A 7,684-nucleotide genomic window follows, 5' to 3' on the forward strand; every position below is an offset into this window, starting at 1 on the left:
GCCCCTCGGTTCAGATGGTATGGAAGGGTCTCCATGCAGATGTGCCCCTCTTCCTTGTGGCCATGTGGATACTGGGAGAGGCAGTCTAAGAAATAAACTTGAAATCCCATTAGTCTTGTCTTGAATCCTTAACTACAACATAAGTAACCCACTTAATTCTTTAGGACAACCGTCTTTGGATCCTTCTTTCCCAAACGAAACCCACAAGCACTTTCTGCCCTTAACCTAATGCTTTACGGTCCCACCTCCATCCATTATGTATGCGCCATAACCTCTGGATAACACTCCATACATCTGAGGAAGCGGTCTGTGGTTTGCCAAAGCGCCTTCTATTTTGTTTTTAACTGTCCTATTAATTGTTTTTACTGCAATATGTATCCCCTTTTGGATCTGGGCCATGGCCTTCGGTTGCTCGGATCTCTTCCCAGAGGGGCATCTTGACAAGTTTCCTCTCCATCCCTTCTTGCAGAAGGCATCTTAAAATAGGCAATGCCAAGGCAGACTTAAAAATGTGTCTTGTGTAGGTGGCGGCCCCATGGATTTCATAGGGTTTCCTTAAGCAAGGCATACTCAGAGGTGGTTTTGCCAGTGCCTTCCTCTGAAATACAGCCCACATTGGCAGCCTCCCATCCAAGAGCTAACCAGAGCCAATCCTGCTTAGATGCCAAGATCGGACAGGATCTGATGCCTTTGGGGTATTTAGGACGTGCCATTTGTGTGCATTTGCAGATGACCATTTGAAGAAATACAGGTGAGCAACCTCTCCTTCTAACCTAGCCTTTTCTTCCTGTTCTACTCACCTGTTGTTGTTGTGGGCCTTCAAGTTGTTTCTGACTTATGGCAACCTTATCACAGGGGTTTATGTTGGCGAGATTTGTTCAGAGTGAAGTTTGCCTTCCTCTGAGGCAGAGAGAGCGTAACTTGCACATAGGTTTCCATGGCTGAGTGGGGATTCAAACCCTGGTCTCCAGATGCTCAGACCACAACACCAAGCTGCCAATAATGCAGCAACGTTGCAATTTGATACAGCTTTAACTGCCATGGCTCAATGGCTATTGAATCCTGCAGCTTGTTATGGCACCCAAACTCCCAGAGACACCAAACTACAGATCCCAGCAATGCACAGCATGGAGCCATGGCAACCAGCGCAGTATCAAACCGCATTAATTCTGCAGTGCAGATGCAGCGGGCGAGCATCGAAATGCAATAACAACCTTGTGAGGGGCCTTGCCTGGATGATGGGGGTCAATTTCGTCGTTTGAGGTCAGGCCGGGCCTGTTCCGCTTTGGAGACCCGCACCTACTACACCTCTTACCTCTCTTTCCTTCCTCTATAGTTGGAGATTTACGCTATAAAGCTTGAAATTTATAACTTCGCAAAAGCGGTGTCGGTGGGGCCAAGTTCAAAGGCCCGGTAATGCGCTCCTAATGATAAGCGATGTTAATTGCTCCAAGATGAGCGTATATCTTTGGGGGCTTGTCAAGGGATGGAGGAAGGGGTCAGGTTTCGCCGTTGGGAAGGAAACCTTTCCCCTTAACCGTTGTGTTTTTTAACATATCGGACAACCCAAATTGCTGTCTGAATATGGTGCGTTGTGTTTTTTAACATATCGGACAACCCAAATTGCTGTCCGAATATGGTGCTAAAACACAAGGAACAACACAGAGCGGGACAATTCATTTCACGTTTCTAAGGTTGAGACGTCGAACTAAATAGGTTTAAGGTTGGTCCTTTCGGACGGCAGTTTGTGAACTTGTTGGACTTAGACTTCTTACTTTCAGAGCTCGGTTTTGCCTCTAAATTGGACATTCGAGAAGCGGCGGGATATAAATAAATATTTAATTTGATTATTATTATTATTATCAAGCGAAAATAGGTTTACGGCGGACCCACAAAGGAGACGCCTGAGTCCTAAAAGAGCACTAAAAATGTGCCTTTCTTGAAAGTACGAACCGTTCATAACATTTTTGCAAATCCTTTAAATTTCTAAATTCTTTATTTAGTTTCATATACATTGTAATAATAATAACTTTATTACGGCCATTTGGCCAGCACATCATATACATTAAACACAGTTGCATGAATGCAAGTACAAACATCGTATTGTTGTGTTGTGTTTGTCATCCATAATAAGCTTTGCACGCCTGAGGTCCCTTGCAAGTTTGCTCTGGAGCGAGTCGAGAAGGAGTTGGGAAAATACTTACTTATTTAGTACATTTATAGCATCTGCGTTTCTGAAATGTACTTCTGAGTAACGTAGACCATCGTCTTTATCACACAGACAGATAAAAAGGGGATGTGGGATAAAAGAAGGTTAAAAACTAGGCTTAAAATGTCGGCGCGATCTTTGACCTTTGTAGCTTTCCTTGAGCAAAGTACAACTTGTAGGCCTCGGTCCTAAGTGTATGTTACTCAGTGAACCTTGGGTTTTAACAAAGTCCTCTCCAGTTTTCTTCGCCTGAGATGGATCGAAAAGGAGAAAGAAAAAGAGAAAGAGAAAGAGAAAGAAAGAGGCTTGTAGTTTTTAAAAACAGAAAAGAGTTAGAGCCATGTTGATCGACTCAATGCTTTGCAGGTTTGCAATGAACTTGGGCTGGCTGCTGCTACTCCAAGTCGGACCTCCTTGTGAGCAAACCATCCCCAAAAAGACCCCTTTAATGCAGAATATATATATATATATATATATATATATATATATACAGTATATATATATATATATATATATATATATATATATATATATATATGAAAGGTACCATTTGCAAGAGAGATCAACTTGAGGCTTGTTAAAATAAATCCCCGGCTCCCCAAAGGAGTTTTGTTTTGCTTTGACAAAACAGCCGCACCACCGATCTGGATGGCAAACATTGACCCCTTCGAGGTTGTTATTATACTTTGGGGGTCTCCCCAGTTTCCGCTCCATCTTTTTGCTCTCTGGGTTTTCCTTTCCAGCCTCGCTTTGGGAAAGGACTCCTTTTCGGTGTCGAAATTTGGGGGGTTTGTTAATGTTTTGGATACATTGAGGCTCCCCGCTTTCAAGGCCCTCTGTCTCGGTCTCTCTCTTTTTCTCACGGTTGATGGACACCAACCCCAAAAAAGGACCCCAAGTAAGAGCCATAAATCCTTTTTCAGATGTTTGGGGATAAATCGCTGGGCATTTTTAATGAATCGGATGGGCCTTTTTGCTCATTTAGACCCAAAAGTTGGGTCTTTGGAGGAAAAGTGGGGGGTTTTCTGGAGGTGTGAGGATCTGGAAAGGTTGCAGAAATACACCTTGAAAAGCTCTGGCAATAGGGGATACTTGGAAAGAGGCCACAGAGGGCATCTCTGTCTCTTTGCAGACCCTCTTCAGGGTGGACCAAAGCCCCCCTTTCCCCCATAATATAAAAGCTAAAAACACTCAATATATAAATATACTTTCCTCCTTCTGAGTCCTGCTCAAGAATGGAGGTCGAAATGTAGGATGCGTCCAGGGAAAGGAGGACAGGGCCTGGTCACCTTGTTTCCATCCCAATTGCTGCATATTCAAAGAAATAATAGCAATAATAATAATAATAATAATAATAATAATAATAATCCAGTAGAGCCATTTGGGAAAGAGCTGTTGCGGTTACTTTCTTCTGCTCCTCCTCCTCCTCCGTCTTCTTCTCCTTCTTCTATTTCTCCTCCTCCTCCTCCTAGTTCTCCTCCTCTTCCTCCTTCTTCTCCTTCTATTTCTCCTCCTCCTCCTTCTCTTCCTCCTTCTTCTCCTTCTATTTCTCCTTCTATTTCTCCTCCTCCTCCTCCTCTTCCTCCTTCTTCTCCTTCTATTTCTCCTCCTCCTCCTCCTCCTCCTCCTCCTTCTCTTCCTCCTTCTTCTCCTTCCTCTCCTTCACCTTCTCCTCCTGCTCCTCCTTCTTCATCTCTTTCTCTTCCTCTGTCTCCTTCTCTTCCTTCTTCCTCTCCTTCTATTTCTCCTCCTCCTTCTCTTCCTCCTTCCTCTCCTCCTCTGTCTCTTCCCCCTCCTTCTTTCTTCTTCTCCTTCCTCTCCTTCTCTTCCTCCTCCTCTTCCTTCTCCTTCTTTTCCTCCTCCTCTTCCTCCCTCAGTGACCCTGGAGGGAAATCCGAAGGAAAGCCCACCGTTGCTCCCCTTCGTTGGGGTGCCTTCTTCTCCTGATCTTGTCCCCAGAGTCCTTCCCTGGGGCTGGAAACCTCTTTCTGGGAACCCCAAGGGCCTTTACTGGGAGCATGGCCTTCCTTGGGACTCAGGAGAAAGAAGGAGGAGGAGGAGGAGGAGAAGGGGCTCCTCTCTTGCCATTTTCGCCTCAGGCACCAAATTCTGTGGAAAGAAACCTGGCAGCAAAGGGGCAGAGATTCAGGCACACACACACACACACACACACACACACACACACACACACACGTGTGTGTGTGTGTGTGTTTGTATATTATGTGTGTGTGTGTGTGTGTGTGTGTGTGTGTATATATATATAATAAAATTACAAAGAGAGAGAGAGAGATGGAAAGCTAGGAGGGTTCGGTCAGGTATATATTCTCTCTACATATATATATATATATACACACACACATACACTATATATATTCTGTCTATATACATTCTCACTCACTATATATATATGTATTCTCTCTCTCTCTCTCTATATATATATATATATTCTCTTTCTCTCTATACATATGTATGTATTTTGTCTCTATATATTTCTCTCTCTCTCTATATATATATATATATATACATATTCTGTCTATATACTCTCTCTCTCTATATATATATATATATATGTATTCTCTCTACATCTATATATCTATATATATTCTCTTTCTCTCTATATATATATATGTATGTATTCTGTCTATATACATTCTCTCTCTCTCTCTCTCTATGTATATATATATACACACATTTTCTGTCTACATAAATTCTCTCTCTCTCTCTCTCTCTCTCTCTCTATATATATATATATATATATATATTCTCTATATATTCTGTCTTCTCTCGTCCAGTTATGTGGTGTGTGTACACACACAAACATACAGTGCCCTTGAGGAACCATTGGATTATTGCCATTATTGGGTATTTCTTCACAAAAGCAACTCTCTCTCTCTCTCTCTCTATCTATCTATCTATCTATCTATCTATCTATATGAGAGTCAACACAAGCGAACCAAACAGCCCTATATAACTTCCTTCATTTATTGAAAGACACACACACCAAACGCTACCTTTTCGCTTCCAGAAAACCAGGCAGGAAGAAAGATAAATGTGCATTGAAATGGATCCATCATGTTGGCCATGTGCTGCAAGGTACAATAACACCCACAATCCACATCGATACATGTTGCCAATGGCACAGGTTGCCAATTTTGTGCAATACACAAAATACATGTTACAAATGCACATTGTACATTTTTGCAAGACACAAAATAGACATTGCAAAGGCACAAAGTAGATGCTGCCGTTGCACATGTTGCGAATTTGTTGCAAAGGCACAAGTACATGTTGCAAAGACACAAAATACATGTTGCGAAGGCACAAAATACATGTTGCCAATGCACATGTTTCGAATTTGCACTATCTACAAAATACACGTTTCAAAGGCACAAAATACATGTTGTAATTGCACATGTTGCGAATGTGTGTCATGCACAAAATCCATGTTGCAAAGACACAAAATCCATGTTGCCGATACAGAAAATACATGTTGCAGCCGCATGAAACATATTTCAAATGCAAGCGGTGCACATTTTTTTGCAATCCACAAAATGCACGTCACAAATTTGCACAGGCTTTCCATTTGTGAAATGCACAAGATGCACATTTTTAAGATATGAACCTCTTTTTTAAAGTCCTTGGAAACCTACACAGGCCCCTCAAACAAAATCCCTTCCTCACCCAACAGGCTTTTCTTTGCCTTTCCTTCTGCATTGGAGAGAATGGCATTGGCAAAGACACGTGTCAGGCGCATCCTCACGGACAAAGGGCTGAAAAGGCCCTCTGCTTGTATATGGACCCACATTTGGGGGGCATAGGACCCCCTTTTCCCCCTTCTTCCCTCTTCCTAGAAGCAACAGGGAAGCACCTAACCTTTTCCTCATATATATATATATATATATATGGAAAAAGAAAATAGCTTAAGAAGAGAGAGATATAGATATAACCTAAGATATAGAGAGATCTAGATACATCTTAAGGCGATATACATTTATAGATAGATAGATAGATAGATAGATAGATAGATAGATGATAGATAGATAGATAAAGGAGATATGTATCTATTATATCTAGATATGTATCTAGATAGAGAAAGATAGATAGATATAGAGATTTAAGGGGATAGATAGATAGAAAGTTTGATATAGATATAGCTTAAGATAGCTAGCTAGCTAGATTTAGCTTAAGAGGATATAGATATAGATATAAGTTATATTATATCTAACTAGAGAAATATAGAGATTTAGCTTAAGAATGCATCTATATGATAGATACAGATTTAGCTTAAGAGGATAGATAGATAGATAGATAGATAGATAGATAGATAGATAGATAGATAGTTTTAGCTTGGAATAGATAGATAGATAGATATAGCTTAAGAAGATATATATATATATATATATATATAGAGAGAGAGAGAGAGAGAGAGAGAGAGCTTAAGATGTGTGTATATATATATATATATATATATATATATCCAGATAAATGGACAGAGATTTAGCTTAAGAGGCTAGATAGATCTATCGCTAGATAGATATAGCTTAAGAGGATGGATAGATAGATAGATAGATAGATAGATAGATAGATAGATAGATAGACATAGATATGCCTCTCTCTCTCTCTCTCTCTCTCTCTCTCTGTCTTTTTCTTTCCAGGATTTCTTACCACAGCAGCCACTCTCTCTTTCTCTCCTTTCTCTTTCCTTCCACTCTCCTCCTCTTTTTCCACCCTTCCTTCTTTCCTTCTCCTTTCAGATCCAGCTCCAGACACAGCTTCGGATTATGTTCGTAAATATATATATATATATATATATATATATATATATATATATATGTGATCTGGGGGAGAAATATGGTTCATTAGTAGGACTGACCCTAGGTGACTTCCCCCCCAAAAAAGACCCCAAATGCCCCCCTTGTTCTTCCAGATCTGTTTCTGGTCCCAATTTTGGCAGGTGGTCACGTGACAGTGGGAGGGGGTTTGGGTTCGAATTCAGGGGGGCCTTGATCCCTTTCTTTCTTTTGCCCCATTAAAAACCAGTAGGGTTTATTTTTGTATTAATATATACAGCCCTGTCTTTTGGGGGGAAAGTCCCTACGAAATAAGACTTTGGAGAGTCAAGTTATTATTAATTATTGATTATTGATTATTAATTATTTTCTCCTTGGGAAGAAATTTAAAACTATTTTTCACCTTTATTTTCTCGTTTTGTGGGGATTTCACTTCAGACCCAAAAGTTGAAGGTAAGAAAGAGAGAATTATTATTCCATTCCTTATGAATTTTTTTAAAATGAATTTTTAAAGACATTTAAATGAAATTTTAATTAATTTTTAATTAATTTTTAAAATTAATTTTAATTAATTTTTAGGGAAAAAAGAAAGAAGTTTAGGCAATAGTTTTGGAGCTCAGAAAACACAAAATAAAGAAGAGTTTAGATATATTTTCCTATTTATTTAAAGGGTTGGGATGGAAAT

At 40.1% G+C, this 7,684-nt stretch overlaps 1 protein-coding gene across 2 annotated transcripts in view; it reads left to right on the forward strand.

Moving 5' to 3' along the window:
• Window positions 1–683: 683 nt before the first annotated feature.
• Window positions 684–7,684, forward strand: part of LOC149301466 (T-box transcription factor TBX4-like) — a 73,471-nt gene continuing 66,470 nt past the window's right edge. Inside the window, exon 1 of one of the 2 annotated variants that reach the window (XM_089484362.1) lies at window positions 684–751. The gene's annotated coding sequence lies outside the window, so the exon portion shown is untranslated. Of the gene's footprint in view, window positions 752–7,425; window positions 7,453–7,684 lie in introns of those variants that run through there. The other variant, XM_089484361.1, reaches the window with a different exon arrangement.

Source organism: Sceloporus occidentalis, unplaced genomic scaffold (assembly GCF_023333645.1).
Source record: "Sceloporus occidentalis isolate IW3139 unplaced genomic scaffold, rSceOcc1.0.p SCAF_21, whole genome shotgun sequence".
Classification (NCBI taxonomy): domain Eukaryota; kingdom Metazoa; phylum Chordata; class Lepidosauria; order Squamata; family Phrynosomatidae; genus Sceloporus; species Sceloporus occidentalis.